The 18521-nt window shown below is 37.7% G+C and overlaps 1 non-coding gene across 1 annotated transcript; it reads left to right on the forward strand.

The window, feature by feature from the left end:
* The first annotated feature begins 3372 nt into the window (after positions 1 to 3372).
* On the forward strand, positions 3373 to 3444 carry Trnad-guc (transfer RNA aspartic acid (anticodon GUC)). Its single transcript has one exon. It is a non-coding gene; the product is annotated as a tRNA-Asp (tRNA).
* Positions 3445 to 18521: the final 15077 nt, after the last annotated feature.

The following is an 18521-nucleotide window of genomic DNA, read 5'->3' on the forward strand; positions in this document are numbered from 1 at the left end:
AAACGGTGGGTATCCGGAGGACTTTTATGGACGATTGACGACAGGGCGGCATCTTGGCTAATTGAACATCGGCAATATTTGCGGCGGCGCGATAATTCGCTCTCGTCAAAGATGATACGTACGCGCGATCATATTTGCGGTTGAGTACTACAAAAATAGCCTGGAGAGCACGACACACGGTCCTGCTATAGGTAACAAGCGACGCACGACGCGATGTTTGCGTCGGATTGTCCAGAAGTGCGCAAAAATCACGTTCGACTCACACGTTAGCGTCGATTCCGGATAGTTCGTAACTGGGCACCAATACGGCGTACGGTTCGAAGTCCAAATCCACACACAAAGTGGTAGCCACGTTTTGAGGCAGACCGGTCAATGATTCACCGGTCTTTGCGCACCACTAACGCAAAACGATTCTGTTTTATCAACAAAGACACAACGTGCGGATGCAACTCTGTCGTCTGTTGTTAATCCGAATGCTATCAATCACAGTGAAACAAAGTACCTAGTAATGACATTCATGTTAATTAGATGCACACTTTCGTGACAAATCATTTCATACTTTGTATTAGCTTTTGTTTTCGCGAACGATAATTTATCGTCAATTTTCAAGGAAAACGTTTACAAAACTCTGTCATCTGTACTATGCATGCTTTGTAACACAGTCGGTAATTTATTTGTTATCGCTTCATCCCCTCCTTATAAATTTATAAATTATAGGAATTAATAAATCATTGGTAACGCTAGAAATAATCGTAAATTACAATTATTGATAGTCTTCGGATTACAATTCAGTTTTCTGCTTTAGAAATTCCCAGGTTGTCAAACCTGGTTTGAGTACTACATCGGTTGTTTGGCAACTACCGTTTCTAAATTCACTAATTTTACCATGAAGAGTTGCTACCTTTCATCAAAATCCATAATTAAAATCCATTGTTTTTGATCCAATATGGAATCAGACCACGCTGCTAAACCCGTGACGGAGTGGAATGATGCCAAAAAGGTCAAATATTGTAACTAAGCTTGCCATTCCTCACAATTGTCTTGAGTTACGTCCCATAGAAAGATATTGGGCTCTGATGAAGTGGGCACTTTCTCGGAATGAGCAGGAGCTTAGAATGTTAAACATTTCCCGCAAATCTGGACCAGCCCTACCGGTAACGTTAGTGAGGCGTCTGTACAAACTCTCAAAATCGAAATGTGAAACACTTCGAAACCCCATTGTTGTTTCCAAATTCCATCGGGACTAAAGTAGGTAGACCAATGTACCATCATTATCCCTCGTTAATCATGATCGTTGTCACGGGAGGTTTAACGTTTAATTATGTTGTTCAGAATTATCAACAGCAACATGCAAACAGTTCCGTCATGATCCATCACCGTGGTGTAGCTATCACACATTAGGTATGTACTATTTTCCTGCGTCGTACACTGCGAAAGTCGCTAATCTACCTCGTTGTGCTGTGTGTAGCTAAGCCAGACATTGGGGATAACGCCGTAAACATTCGCGCGTTTAAACTATAACGAATGTGCGGTCTTGGGATGTTCGAGTTTTATTTTAAGCGAAGTGTATCTCAAATTTAGAAATGGTATCTAAAATATGAATGATTTCGCTCCGTTGTGCCCAGTGTTCCACTCGAACTTGAACATAAAAACTGACCACCTCTAACCATCCACAATCCATCTTAACCACCTTCTTTATTTTTGCTGTTTGCAATTGCAACCCGTCAATCAAACATTTCGCTTGGATCACCCACCGTTCTCGTTTATAAAACCGCACATTAAACAAGTATACGCGCAGCACAATAAGCTAATAGCGGAGACCACCAAGCGATGGGCGGAAAATAGTAGATATTGGGAATTAACGCCGCGAAATAGACGAATCTAAACAAACATGGCGCGGTGGTGGCGGCGACGACGGCAAAGTTACCGTTTGTATGAAATTTCCATCCAATGCGAAGCGATTATCCATTGAATATAGTTAGTCGTTCGGCAGTTAATGTTAACCGAATTATTGTTAACCAGATGATTTAGCAAAAATCTAGGACTCAACGACGAGTTTAAATGCGATGCGATTGGGGAAAACGAAATCCATTACAGGGACAATGACTGTAAAGATCGACATCTCGCGTTGCAGAAGTGCGATTGGGTTACACTAGGTGGCGTCGCACGACTAGTGCCAAAGGAGCTCAATTATTTACACGGAATTCATCGCAATTAAGTGGCTGCAGACATGCTTGAACGATCAAATTTTGATTCCATTTTCATCCAATGGATAATTGCTAGCGACGAGACATGGGCGTGATGAATCGCGATGAATTTTTCAATACTAAAAAGTTGATGGGTCTGAGCCTAGGGGCACGGACGGGATCTTGACAAAGGACTGTGATTGTGTGTAGTAATTGCATTTAAATTGAGTTTTTCATTGTTCAAAATCTGTGTTTTTTTTTCTCTTTTAGTACATCAAATGGATGCCCTGGAAAAACCGTTTCCTGTATGTACTTGTATACTTTAAACGGGTTAGATGACATAACGTGGTAGAATTCGGTACCGCATTCATTGTTTATAATAACTTACCCTTTCGATCTTCTAAATCAGCAGCCATTTAAATTCATTTATTGCATTTTTACATAACCAAACAACATACTCGATATTATGACATCCTGGACCACAATTACACAAAGTGTTAGTAGTGAGACCTACACGATAAAAACATGAATTGAGCACAAATTGATTGGACAACAACATACAATATAATATAAAATTAATGCCTATTTTCGGTAAATGGAGAATAATTCATTTTACGCATCAACTCACATTATGAGCTAACGCCCGAATCTAGGCAAAAAGATTGCTCGTTGCGTCGGGGAGGAAGCGAGTGGAGAAAAACATACCCAATTAAATCGTCAAATTGTTAACTTTTTTTACTATATTCACTGTTCATGTTTCAAGCAAAAAAATCTGGTTAAATTTCCTGTCTAATGATATATAACACAACATATGTCGCAATAACCATTTTGAGTCATATGCGTTTGAAAACTCTTAACAAATCGTTACATTTTTCGTAGAGTGACCCCCCTATATAGAAATCAAAGACATAGTACTATGTCAAAAAGAAAACATTTTAGAAAAAAAAGCTGTCAAACATACCATATCCAACCACTAGGAGCGCTGCAATAAAGTAAACACTCTGTTCAGATATTAAATGACTCGAGATATACATAGCATTGTGAATCTTAACAAAATCAACAGTGAAAATTACGTAGAATGATACAATTCAAAACATTGTCAAAACTGTTTGACAGAAGACCATAATCGATAACTGTAATGTCGTTAATTGAACCTCATTGGTGCCGTGGTTTTAGAACACACACGTCCTCGATAGTATAGTGGTCAGTATCCCCGCCTGTCACGCGGGAGACCGGGGTTCAATTCCCCGTCGGGGAGAAGTTTACTTTTTATCTTTTCAGGTAATAAAACAAACAAATAAAACCTTATGTAGCGCTCAACATTATTCTGTCAAAAATATTCCTCTATTTGAGTCTTTCGAATAATAAATATTTTTGCAAAGGAAAATACGTGAATAATTTCAAGAATCTTTAGGAAACCATTTTTGTAACTTTTTTTTGTGAACTTTTGTCAAATCTGTTTGACAAAATTCCGTAAATTGATAACAGTCATTATGTGAATTGTATCCGATTGAAGTTGAGGAAAAATATTCATCCCCGATAGTATACTGATCAGTTCTGTCACGCGGGAGACCGGTATTCAATTCCCCGTCGAGGAAAAATATTCTTTTAGAACTATCTCATTCAACGAACCTAACAATCATAATCTCATGTAACATTCTCAATATCATGTCAGGAACAGAAGAACAGGAAGTGCTGTGGCTCTACTATTTACTGATGAAACACTTTTCAGATATATAAATTTTATATTTAATAGTCAATTAAATATCACATTAAAATTGAAATATTAAATTTCCGTTTGAAATAAGGCATTATTGAAATATAGAAAAAAAATTCAAACCTAATGTAATCCAGTCCAAATTTGTATATAATCGACCACGACCTGTATTAATAATAAAATTCAGAAGGGAAATTTTCCATTTGCCCAATGACTTCTCTCTAGTAGAACATTCTAAGAAGCAAATGGAATAAGCCGATTATTTATTATTGATTTGATTTAGTTGGAAATATATATTCTGAAACTGAAAAAAATTAACAACGAAAAAATCAAAGTCCATTCGTCCATACCAAGAATATGTGATAGAACAATTCAAAACTTGGAACTAGTAGCTTTGAAACATATATGTTTATTTACATCGAGACGAATGAACTGAAAAAGTTCAAACCCGTCAGAAAAGAAACAAACAAACAACAAACATGTGTTTATTTATCACAAAGTTATTAAAAAGCTGACAATTATTTTTATGGAGTGTCTAACCACCATAGAAACATTTATTGCATAGGTTTCTATGCAATAAATGTTTCTATTGTGGTTAGACACTCCACCCCCTCTCTAAGGAGGGGCTGCCATACAAATGAAATACAAATTTCTGCATTACGCGAGAATTAATCAAGCAAATGAAACTAAATTGGCATGGGTAGGTTTTGGGGTGCAATAAATTTTTCAATGGTGGTTAGACACTCCACCTCCCTCTCCTATGGGGGGCTGCTATACAAATGAAACACAAAGGGCCTGGCCGGATAAGGGAGTAAAAAGTGCCCCCAAACCAAATCACCAACTGTAAGGAAAATATTGTATAAGATATTAAATAAGAAATTTTGGCGGTTTATTTGAACCCCTATGTAGTTTAACATCTATAATGAAAAACGTACTTTTTCGTTTATTTCACGCCATCTTCAAAAGCTTCGAGATTAAAATTTAAAAAAATACTGTATGTGCATCTTACTGCGGTGTATCAAGAGAAATTATCAAAAAAAATTCATCAAAAATTTTAGTACTAAAAAAATATTGCAATTTTGAGGAATTTTTTTTTTTTGGTTTTTGGAGATTCAGTACTACTCTAATTCAAATTTAAATGTGTTCCTACTGCTTTTTGAGATATGTGTGGTTTTTCAGATTTTTTTCAGTGTTGCGCGGTTAAAAAAATGTTTTTTTTTCATATTTCCAAAGTGTCTGGCTGGGTAAGGGAGTAAAAAGTCCCCCAAACCAAATCACCAGCTGTATGGAAAATATTGTATAGAGTACAAAATAAAACATTTTGTCAGTAGTATCATATATTTGAGTCCTTATATGGTGCACCATAGGATCTATGGTGAAAAATGCACCTTTTCGTTTTATTCACGCCATTCTCAATAGCTTTGAGACAAAAATATGAAAAAAAATACTGAAAGTACATCTTACTAAGGTGTATTGATAAATATCTTCAAACTGTTTTTTCATCAAAAGATCTAATAATAAAAAAAACTGAATACGCAGTACAAAATAATTTTATATATTTTCTGGCATTTTGAAATTTTGGAAAAAAAACTTACTTTGAGACCCACTTCTGCTCTAATTTTTATTTAAATGCGTTCGTATGTGTCTTTTTTTCTAGATTTGGCGTAATTTTTCCCGAATTTTCAAGATTTTTTTTCAATTTCTGCATTATTATTTTTATTTTCTTGAAATCGATTATTTTATTGTATTCGTGGTTTTCAATTGTAAAATTAAAATAAAAAAAAAATCGGATTTTTTTTAAATGTTTGCTTCTCATCAATCCGAATAATCTATCCACAAGGACTTAATTTTTTTCTCACAGAGCTCTACGGTACTGCTGACTCCTATGAATCTGATGAACCATCTAGATCAAATGTAAACATAATCTCATATATTTTAAGATACGAGAAAAACAATTGTATAGCGCAATGCTCTAAATATACCGACAAAATTTAGACACATGAAAAACAAAATAAAAAAAAATATTAGAGCAGTAATGGATCTCTTAATTCAAAATAAATTAAAAATGCCCAAAGGCCAAAAAAAACAATTTTTTTCGCGCAATCCTCTTAAAAATTCAATAAAAAATTACGCTACATGTGGAAAAAAAACAACACATACGAACGCATTTAAATACAAATTAGAGTATAATTGAGTCTCAACAAAAAAATTTGACGTGGGACTACGTCTAACCGGAATATATGTAGGGTAAAATGAAAACCTAAACACAGAACATGCAGGAAAAAATGAAAGATTTCGAATGCCTATAGCTCGAACATTTCGTACTGGATAGGAGAGATGTTTGCATCACTTGATAGGGAATATTTCTACGCATCTATCGCAACTAACAAAATGTTGTTTTTCATTAGATAAACAATTGAATAACTGTAAAATATTAGGCGTTATCTAAACGCCCTAACTGCATCGTTTTGATTGGCCCGATTTACGGTTTCCCTAACACAGCCATCAAAACCAAGCAGCCTTGGGGAAATCGGCATTGCAAATACATGAAAGTAGGGGGACTTTGGTTCTCATCGAAAAATGTTCTCTAACACAGACTTTAAAACCAAGCAGCGAAATCGGCATTGCAAACACACGAACGAGCCTAGAGGCGAGTGAACTGAAAAGTTTAAACCCTCTTAAAGCCAAAGAGAAGAAGAAGAACACACGAAAGTAGAGGGAGCTTTTGTTCCCACCGAAATGTGTTCCCTAATAGAGATTTCTAAACCAAGGTGCCTGGAGAAATCGGTATTTCAAATTCATGCAAGTCTGGGGTAAATGTGTTTCCCTAACACAGACTTCAAATCCATGGAGCGTGGGGAAACGGCATTGCGAATTCATACAAATCGGGGGTATTTTTGTTCCGATTGAAATGTGTTTCCCTAACACAGACTTCAAAACCGAGGTTTCTGGGGAAATCGGCTCTGCAAATAAATGCAAACTGCGAGTACTTTTGTCCTCGCTTGCCTTTGTGCAGAGTGGAATATGTCTGTCCTAACATGATCTTCTAAACTTAGGAACCTGGGAAAATCGTGCAGACACTAGAAGCGAATGAACTTCCCAGTTTCAAGCAAATTCGAGATTCGAGAAGTATGTACACTTTTGGGATGTAAACTTCAGAGGGAAATGTAAAATAAATTAATCGTTTGATAATTTTTTTTTGTCTTTATTGGAAAGATTTTCAGCCTTAGGCTGGTTTATCAAACGTTTGATAATTCTTCCGTACCTATATTTTGTTCTAGTCATCATACCAAACGTAAAAGGTCCGTCATTAAATTTACTTGTAACGAAGAACAATCAATCACAATAAATGAATTGACTTTACACGGCATTTGTTTATTTTTTTCACTCACAGAGCAAATATATTGAACTCAATTGAATTTGGAAACTGTTTCATTCAATCAAGAATTTAATCAATACAAACGAATGATTGCTAAGCTAAGGTAGTTCCACGTCAACCTTGCGGTTATATCATAGATATAACCCACTCATTTTTTTTTTAAATTTCTAAATGCTTGAAAATTTATATAATTATTTTTTGTACCGCGAAAAACACTCTAAAAATTCTGAAAAAAATCACATTTACCTCAAACAGACGTAGGAAGAAATTTGAATACAAACTAGAGTAGGACTGAATCTCAAATTAAAAAATATTAAATTTAATCTATATTAATAAAAATGTAAGGCAAAATCTGTTGGTAAGCGCAAAACCCGAGGAAGGAATGGTTCAATTTGAGTCATCTATATTTCGTTGTATTCGTTTCTTCCCGTAGATCAATATAGAGGAGAGAAAAATCGGAAAATTTGGAAAATTGAATTCCCATATGTTCTACAATTAGCTAAGCGTTGTTAGTCCATTTGATGTTGCCGCTAACGAAATTGATTTTTGTTCGAAAGTGGAAAAGGATTTTAAGACGGAATAACGCATTCCTAGACCTTCTATCTATATAAACAAAAATGGAAGGCAAAAAGGGTTTTTTTTGTGCCCTAAAATCGAGGAAGGAATGGTCCGATTTGAGATGTTTTATTTTGTAATATTATGTGTATCAAACATGTATTCCATGCAACGGAGAAACATGTTATTTCCAAATGCTTGAAGAATCTTGAACGAGAATTGTGTCTGAAATTAATTTTATATCATAAGGAAGAATTTTTGTAGAAGTGCTAGACAACTTATAGTAAACGGAAATTGTAGAGGGTCAAAGGGTAATCAATCAATGAAGAGTTCAGTGATTGGACTCACTAACGTTCACTTAGTAAGAAAACGTGGATGTTTGAAAGTTTTCAAATCAAAAAATCTATTTTGGGCGGGACGAAGTTCGTCGGGTCAGCTAGTTTAAAATAAAAATACAAATTGATTTCAAATTTTTTTAGTGTTTGATTTTCTGATGAAAAAATTCATTCTTGAAATATTGATCGTTACACCTTTCAGTATGTTTTTTTTCATATATTTTTGTCTCAAAGCTATTGAGAATGGCGTAAAAAAAACGAAAAGGTGCATTTTTCATAGTACCATATAATGACTCAAATATATGATACTACTGCCAAAATGTTTTATTTAGTACCCTATACAATATTTTCCATACAGCTGGTGATTTGGTTTGGGGGACTTTTTACTCCCTTACCCAGCCAGACACTTTGGAAATATAAAACAAATATTTTTTTTGTACCACGCAACACTGAAAAAAATCTGAAAAAAACACCAATGTCTAAAAAAGCCGCAGAAACACATTTGAATATGAATTAGAGTAGTACTGAATCTCTAAAACCCAAAAAAACATTTTTTCAAAATTTCAATATTTTTTAGTACTAAAATTTTTTATGATTTTTTTTTTTGATAATTTTTCTTGATACACCGTAGTAAGATGCACATCCAGTATTTTTTTCAAATTTTTATCTCGAAGCTTTTGAGGATGGCGTGAAAAAAACGAAAAAGTAACGTTTTTCACTATAGATCCTACGTTAAACCACATAAGGATTCAAATAAACCGTCAAAATTTCTTATTAAATATCCTATACAATATTTTCCATATAGCTGGTGATTTGGCTTGGGGGCACTTTTTAATCTCTTACTCTGCCAGGCCCTTTCTGCATAACTCGAGAATTAATCAAGCAAACGAAACGAAATTTGGCATGTTGAGGCTTTAGGGTGCAATAAATGTTTCTATGGTGGTGTGCTCCCGTGGCCGAGTGGTTAGCGTCATAACTAACATGCCGGGTGTTCGGGTTCGATTCCCGTTCTGGTCGGGGGAATTTTTCGCCAAAGAAATTTCCTCCGACTTGCACTGTGATTACGCGTATTCTAGAGCTTGCCACTCAGAATGCATTCAAGGCGTGTTATTTGGCATAGAAATCTCAACTAAGTACTAATAAAAAATGACGCAAGTAATACTACGTTGAGACGGCGAAGTTCCTCTAGGAACGTTAGTGCCATTGAAGAAGAAGATGGTGGTAGACACTTCACCCCCTTTCTAAGTGGGGGCTGCCATACAAATGAAATACAAATTTCTGCATTACTCGAGAACTTATCAAGCAGCTGGAACCAAATTTGGCATATGGAGGTTTTACGGACCAATAAATGTTTTTATGGTGGTTTGACACCCCTTTCTCCTCTCTAACGAGGGAAGAGGGGGGGGATTGCGCTGAACAACTTGAGAACTAATCAAACAAATGGAATCAAACTTAGCATATAGAGGTTTCAGGGATCGATAAACGTTTCTATGGTAGTTCGACACTCCTCCCTCCTCTCTAAAGGGCCCCCTTCCCATACAAATGAAACACAAATCTCTGCATAACTCGAGAACTAATCGAGCAAATTGAGCCATAGTTGGCATGTGGAGGTTTTAGGGCGCACGAAACGTTTCTATGGTGGTTCGACACACCTACTCCCTCTCTAAGAGCATGGGGGCTGCCATACAAATATAACACAAACTTCTGCATAACTCGAGAACTAATCATGCAAATGAAACCAAATTTGGAATGTGAGTGTTTTTGTGTACGAGAAATGTTTCTATGATGGTATGACACCCCTTCCCCTCTGGAAAGAAGAGAGGATCCCATAAAAAATAAAGCACATATTTCAACCAAACTTTTTCAAACCAAACATGACAATTGAAAATTTTCGGAAAACTCTGAAGGAAAATGGGAAAATTCGAAAAATTCAATTCGCATGTGTTCTACAATTAAATATCGACAAGCGTTGTTAGTCCATTCGATGTTTGCGGTAACGAAATTGATCTTCGTTCGAAAGTGAAAATGGTTTTTATTATGATAAAACGCACTCCTGTATCGTCTTCTATCTATAAAATAAAAATGGATCGCCGAATGTGTTGATAAGAGCAAAACTCGAGAAAGAATTCTCGCGTAACTTTTGAAAAGGTCCAATGTAACGTTTTGACTGCCCGCGTTTGCACATTGGACATATTACGTTGCACTATAAAAATTTGAAACTAACTAATAAACAACAATCCAAATATCAGCATTTCGTTCTAAAGACTGATTATAATTGTTACCACTCGTTGAATTGCACTGAAATCAATAACAACACCTGTAAGAAACAAATTCCAAAACGACCGAAGTACGACTGCGAGTTGTTTTGACTGCTTTGTTACTTCGGACGTTTCGCCCGTCGGAGGGAAGTGGCGTCCGAAGTAAGAGCCGGGTGCTTAAAATTCGAATCTGTACATTGGAAATTTTTTGTATCGGCGACAAAAAGATGAAGAAGATAGATACGTGAACGATTGTGATTGTAATACATTCAATGATTGAAAACTAATAGCGTGCATCCATTAACTCGATTTGTTTACATTTGTTACATAGGACCTTTTCAAAAGTTACGCGAGAATTGTCCGATTTAGGACTGTCTGCATTCTATCATATATTCTGTATCAAACACTTATTCCATGTAACGGAGAAACATGTTATTTGCAAGTGGTTGAAAAATCTTGAACGAGAATTGTGTCTGAAAACACTCTGATATTATAATGACGAGTTTTGGTAGAAGTACTAGGAATTTTAAAGTGAAAGGTAATTTTAAAGGGTAGATTAGATGATCAATCAGTGAACAATTCTGCGATTGGGCCCATGAACAGCGTTTAGTAAGAAAACGTGGATGTGATAACGAAAAAAGATTTTTAGGCGAGACGAAGTTTGCCGGGTCAGCTAGTTTCTCATAAAATCAATTGACACTTTATTTTATACGTTCAAAGCTAAACACTTCAATTTACTTAGTTGTATGACTTCAACCGTTCCATGCTCGTTCCAATTTCAAACATGGGGATGGACATCGGTAAAAATATCCAATTTCATTTGTAATGATATTTTCTTAGTCCTTATTTTATTATTTGCTATTTGAGACCAGTGATGGGCAGATTTAAAAATTGGATAGTACAAGAAACGTCATTTTTTAAATTATTTGCCAGACCCCATTAAACAAATTAATAAAAATACGGTCGTACATTCTCGTGGTTATAAATGTAACTAAATTATGAAATTAAAAATTGAAACTGCTACAAAATGCAAACTTCCAAATGCTTATGCATGACATCTTGATGACGGTAGGATGGGAAGATGGGAAATGCAAAGAACGGCAGACATTGTTCTCGGCACTACGGGTATTTTGATTACGCCTCCAAAATTTTACGATAGTCTAACCAATTTCTGGAATGGATTCCAGTCGCTGGTACGCCACATTCGTGCACCCATACGATTATGAACGGTTAATAACGCCGCTTCATAAATACGTTAATTAAAGAATCGCATCACTTCCAAAACATTATCGCGTCAGTTCAATCTTTTTTCCCCGTTCTCGAGAATCACCGCCGCCGCCTCGCGCTCCCGGGGTATTCTTCGTCACGGGGCTCAAGGATTGATTTATGGATTCGCTTCTTGGAACCGTTCTCATAAGCGGCCAAAAATGATGGGACTTGCTTAAAGTCACACTCAACCCTATGAGTCGGGGAAGCAGAAAGAGATGGAGAGCGAGAAAAAGAAGAAAAAAAAGTTACGGCATAAACCGTTTTTGGGGCCCCCATTTCGGGGTCTGACATATATACACACTGACTCGGCTCGGTACGCCATTCAATTAAGCCTTAGTGGAAATTAACGAAACCAAATAAAAGTAAATTAAAAGTCGACTTCTCGTTCCCTCACACCGAGCGAGACGCCAAAACGCCCCTAGCCCGGTAACCGTGAAACGGCTTCCCGAAGCGCTTCACCATGGAACGAGTGAGAAAAAAAGTCATCGAGATATGCGGGAGTCAGGAGTAAAACGATATATTTATGTGATCGTGATCGTAAATTAGAATGGCTCATAGTGCTTAGGCAGAATGTGATAGCAGAGCCGTGTTGGAAGAACATTTGAGGAGTCGATGATGGGTCAAAATTATTGATATTCCACAGTGTCCATTTTGATCTACTCAAGGATGTCACGATAGTGACCAAACTACTAAAATCTGGAACTCTCAAAGTTATGGGCCCAAAGCGGAAACGAAAATCACCCAAACTGGAAACACTGCCCTCACGAATCCGTACTCCGCACCGCGAAAGCACTTGAATTGGGTTTGCTTCAGCGAAACAAAAAAAAATAATAACATAAAACGAGAGAGGCTTATCCTCGAGAAAAAATAATAAAAGATAAAATTACACTTCACTCTATCGCCATCGATAAATGGAACGATTCTGGTGGAAGCAAGCGCACGACGATTTTGTTTGTGACTTCTCGGCCAAGTGTGGATTTCAGTTTCAGAAACTCGTCAGCGCCAACACGCAAAGCAGGAGGAGAGGAGAGATCCATTGGAAATTTTGGAAACAACCGCCAAACAAGGTCTTTCTTTCATTGGTCCTCCACATGGTTCGAATTAAAGTCAGGCATTCTTCGTCAGTGGTGTTTGTTTTGGGTGAACACCGCTCGACAAAAAAAGGTTTCATTGATGACCGAGTTATGTTCGGAATAAATCAGAAGAATGGATGAATATTCGTCGAACTTAGTTTGTGTAGAAATAGACAGTGTGTGACTGTGTCCCGTGCACTAATTCGCGCGAATGGCGCTGAGTCATAACGACTATTTCATAAGTTCAAACTAGGATCAACTGAGTGAAAGAATAACGGATTCAGAGTGCGTATACACTGCGGTACATACTCAGATTGAATCGTTTTAGCACACAGTACACTTCGGGAGAACCAACAAAAGTATTCCTACAGCTTGAAACACCTGTATTTTGAAACTGAGGCTGAGAAAAAATATACAAAATTTTGCATAGTTTCCCACTGCAATGCGTTGTTTATATCCTACGTAGTTGTGAGCATGGCGATTAGGGTCTTTTTAGAGCACTGTCTCTAACATAAGCGCATCCATTTCCACAGACAACTGTAATTGTATACTTTGAAAGTTGTAAGTAGCAATGATGCTTGATTGAGATTTCAAAAGATCTACTACTGTGATAGACATTCGTTTAGCCGCACTTGGAAAAAAAAACTTGAAACACTTACAAAACAGCTATGAATGTTCTTTTTACTTTTTACCTTTTTACGAAATACTAATTTGCTGTAGTGATAGTATATTTAAGTCAATTTTATTGAAAGGACGTGAGACACACACACACACACAAAGGCGGCATCGGTGGATATAAACATTCAAACGTCGTTTTTTCCCGAGACGTTCTTATGCCGCAGGGCATAAAAATCGAGTTTTTGCATAATCACCAAGCCTTTATCTGTGTTTTTTGAAAAAATACTTGGGAATGTTCAATTTACAAGATAAATATTGTATGTGCAACGTAAGAAGTGGGTGATTTACGTAGAATTTAAAGGAATGGCGAAAGGTATTCTATTGACGGAAGAGAGACGGAAAATAATAAAGATATTCAGTGAACAAAAGTTTTCTAATCGCTCGATCGTAACAGAAATTGGTCGATCTGAGAAGTGGTACGGAATTTCTTCAAATAGTGCCAGAAATATGGGATATAACGACCAACAAATGGGAACACCAAAGTTACTTTGCGTCTTAAAGGTAGAATAAGACACGAAGTAACCAGGAACCGATGTCCTGCTCATACATTAAGGCAGAATCGGTTATTCCAGTAACGAAGAGGCATATTGCGCACATCTTGAATGAGTCACCAAACATCACGTGGAAGAAACTTCAAGGGAAGCCGAAACTGACCGCCACCCATAAGCAGAACCATCTCAAATTCGCCTGGCAATACATGGAATGGAAACTAGAATGGAAAAATGTAGAATTTTCCGGCGAAAAAAGTTCAATTTGGATGGTCCGGACTGTTACAGTTGCTATTGGTACAATTAAAGTCAACGGCATGTCGTGAGATCGAAGCGAAACTTTGGGGCGGAAATTTGACAGTGTGGGGAGCCGTTTCCTATCACAGCAAGCTTCTCATTTGTTTCATTTTCACCCGAATGAACTCCGAAAAGTATCTTCAATTACTGGAGGACGTTTTGATTGGCCATATTGAGAATAACGCTACCGAGGATGTCGTTTTTTCAGCAGGATTATGCATAGATCCACGTTTCCAAGCAATCGAAGGCATGGTTTGCTGAGAAGGACATTCCGCTTCTTGAATGACCTGCTGGCAATCGATTGCAATCCCATAGAGAACCTATGGAGAATCTTGGCCGAGATGGTCTATGTAAACGGATGACAATTTGACAACATTCCAGTCTAAAGGCAGTAATTCAGGAATGTTGGGCTATAATCAATATGGCAACAACTTAAAAGCTGTCTGACTCGATGCCAAATCGAGTTTTCAAAGTGATCCGAAATGGAGGTGGACATACTAAATATTAGCTACCGATTGGCCGCACAAATTTTTTTTTTATTGAAATTTTACGATGCGGCAAAATAAATGAAAAATGTCCACCCTGATTCCACATATTTGAATTACTCAGAAAACAAAAAGTAAATTTATACATTTTTTAGAATGAATTCGATGAAAATAAACAATAATCGTCTTTTATGACTGTACTGTACAAAGAATTGACGTATTTTTAAAAATATTGAGGAAAAATAGGGTGCGAATGTCTACCACTGTATAATGCCATAGGGCAAATAAATATGCATTCGAAAAAATGAACGAATTTGGGATGACGCTGAAAAAAACAACAAAAGATAATTCGATGGACCAAATTTGTCTTAAATCCTGCGTTTGTTAACCCATTACTGCCCAGGTGTACAAGAACTAGATCCAAATGGCATGAAACTTTCTAGTCCATCTAGGTTTGTCCCGAAACGGGGAGGAAACGCTTTGATTTGGAGTTCTTTGGAAGTTGAGATATCTGACGTATGAAATTTCATACGCTGAGCCGATACAGTATCAAAAACGGAAATCATTTGAATATACAACAAAACGGTTTTATTTCATAAAATTCAACTTCAACAACCATTTTCATGGTTTATTAGCACTTTCGTGGACTGCCGTTCTACGCATAATTGTCCCACGGTTCATAGGGATAACATAGAACATAGTACAGTTATGCGTAGAACGGCAGTGTATCGGATTTAGTATCACTGAGTATGGTACCGGAAAAAGCACTCAGAAGGGTGCGAACCCACAAAACACTTCAAGCAAATATACGTCGTACATCGGTTGCAATACGCACACCTTCGTTGGGTACCAGTTGGATTCGTATTAATGAAATGATTTATTCCGTCAAACCTAACTTCCGATGACTTCGAGTGTTTAGGCTTGATCTGCATGAACTCGATCCTTGCTGGATTTATGTCACTCATCCGAATTTAAAGTTATTTTTCCCCAGTGTCTGGCTCTCCGCGTCTTGCTGCTGTCCGAGGAGCATTTTTGTGATTGGCCTTATGTCACTGAAATGAAATTATGAAATTTTGTTTGCCAAAACCGGAAGGGCCGTCCTCCGAGTCACTATCTCCAGCATCCACATCGCTGTCTCCACCACTTGGGGGTACGATGACAAAGTCAATATCATTTGTTGACACTAGATTTTCAAAAGCGTCTTCGTCCAAATCAATCAGATAATTGTACAGCTCCTCCGAATTATCGGGAAGCTGATATATTGAGAAAAAATATATACCGTAGTTGCACAGCGTATGAAATTTCATACGATCGAAAGTAAACATAGATTTCAGATTTGAGCAATTTAGAATCCTTCAAGAGGTAAAACTTTGATAAATTTATGTTTACTTTTGCGACTCCATTAAACTCGAACTTTGCAAGCTTCAATACACAACAAAACAACAGAAATGACAGATAAAATGACATTGACACACAAAAAAAACACTCTTAAATTGTCATGTGGTATCATTTGAAATGCGCTTAACACTTTAGTTTCATCAAAAACGGGCATTTTTGCGTATAAAATTTCATACGCTGAGCACTAATGGGTTAACCCATCACACACTGCCGAGCGGTCTTACGGCAGTTGGCCGGAACCTCAGCCAAGGCCGGTGTACAAACGGATGTCGGTGTGGATTTTTCAGCTCCGTTTTGCCGCGAAATTACTGAAGAGATTCTCCGTTTATGGTTCGCTCAAAAATTTTCTTTCGATCACAGCGTTGGGAGAGTTACCGGTCTTCGGTACAACGTTTACCTTCAGCCGGCTCATCTCCTCCAGCGACCACTCGACCACTTCTTGATGGAAGCGTTATCGTTTGATGTCATCACTCACCTCCTTGGTGGAGGACGTAAAGTACCCGGTATACTGTCAGTCATTGAAAACCAGTATCATGTAGATCTTGTCATCCGTTATGTCTACGACGTCGCGCTTGACCGGGAAAATTTTTTTCACCAGCATCTTCAACCGCTCCATCTGGATACCTGCTGTACAGGCACGGTCGGCTTCACCTGAACGTTTCCACTTAAAAATGTTCAGTTTGACCAGGTACTTCTCCACCGTTTGGTCAATTGTTCCGAGCTCCCGGCCCAAAGCGCGGAACGATTCGTCACCATGCTTTCAATCTTCCTGTTCAGAATCTGCTGCACTTTACGATCACGCAGCACCATCGGGCGACCGGAACCAGGCTTCCATTCGACACTCCCGCCTTTCTCCAGAAAAGAGACGATTTTATAAATGCCAGCTCACGTAGTTTAACTTTTTCACTCCGGGGTTAAGTTGTCAATACGAACAAAGTATCGAGCGTAGTTGCTTTATAGCTTTAGTCGTGACTGCTGCAAATCAACTCATAAGGGTGTCGAAGGATTTTTGTAGAAGGCCGAATGAACGTAACAATTAAGGGAAATTCTGTCCATTGAATTATCTTTTCATCGCCATCCGAAATCAGTCCGAGATAACATCGTCCATAGATTTTATACAGCCATTGCATTCCGAACCGATATGGTAGGTCTCAGATTTTCATGATAATTGATAGGTTTGTTCCTTATTGCAAATAACCGGTATTTTTTTTATTTTTCATTAGGGTGCCCATTTTCATTTTAGAGTGGTTCGAAAAATCATTTCTCCCTCAATCGATTTGGCATGGAATGACTGTATTGACGTAGGACTACGTCTAACCGGAAGATATAGGGGGTGAAATGGAAATCTAGGCACTGAACAAGTAGGAAAAAATGCAAGATTTGGAACGCTTATAACTCGAGCATTTCTCAATAGATCGCAAAGGTTTTTGCATCAATTGATAGGAAATATATCTACGCATCTATCATAACGAATAACATTTCATTTTTCTTGAGATAAATAATTGAATAATTGTGAAATATCAAGCATTGTCAAAATGCACTATGTGCCCATTTTTGATTGGTCCATTTTGTGCCCCTTAAATCGTACCGACCAAAACGGGCAACCAGAGCAGCAGCGAAATAGAATGAAGCACGATTGGAAAGGAAAAAGAAAAAAAAATTAACGAAATATTGGTCGCAGTCTCACACATGCGTAATTCTCGAGCCAGCCAGTCAGCTTAAAAATCCCCGCTCCGCTGCCGCAACGATCATTCTCATCCAAACCGTACACCAAATCGGTTCGCATCACAACACATCAACAAACCAACCCAAGCAGCAATGTCTGGACATGGCCAAGGAGGAAAAGTGAAGGGAAAGGCAAAATCCGGCAACGGCAACGCGATTCGAGCGCGTTGGTCTGGAGTTCTTCGCAAAGGTAGCTAGGCCGAGCGCGTTAGTACCAGTGCACCAGTCCACCTAGCCGGCGTTATATAGTTTCGGCCGCCGAAGTGATCGAGTTAGCTGGTAAAGCTGCTCGCGACGATAAGAAAACCCGCATTCGGAACAGAACACATTCGGTTCGGTAGACATCAAGACAACAGGCAGTTGCAGCGAGTGGCGAGTGGCAAACGCAATCGCAAAACGGCATCAGGTAGCAGAAGAAAAAAGTTTGTTCTTTATACAAACTGCTTTGGTGGCAAATCCAGAACAAGGCGGCATCGAAGGAGTTCGAAATGGTTTTTTTCAAAACCACGAGTACTAAGTTTTCTAAATTGGAACCATTCCATAAAACAAGGCGCTTTTCAGGGCCATTAAACCTTCCAAAAAAGAGTTTAGGAAATACAGTTCAATGCTTTCTAAAACATTATCCAAAATAATAATAAAACACAAATTGATTTTTTCATAATTTGTTTGCCAGGATCT

This window comes from Toxorhynchites rutilus, chromosome 1 (genome assembly GCF_029784135.1).
Source record: "Toxorhynchites rutilus septentrionalis strain SRP chromosome 1, ASM2978413v1, whole genome shotgun sequence".
Taxonomy (NCBI): Eukaryota; Metazoa; Arthropoda; class Insecta; order Diptera; family Culicidae; genus Toxorhynchites; species Toxorhynchites rutilus.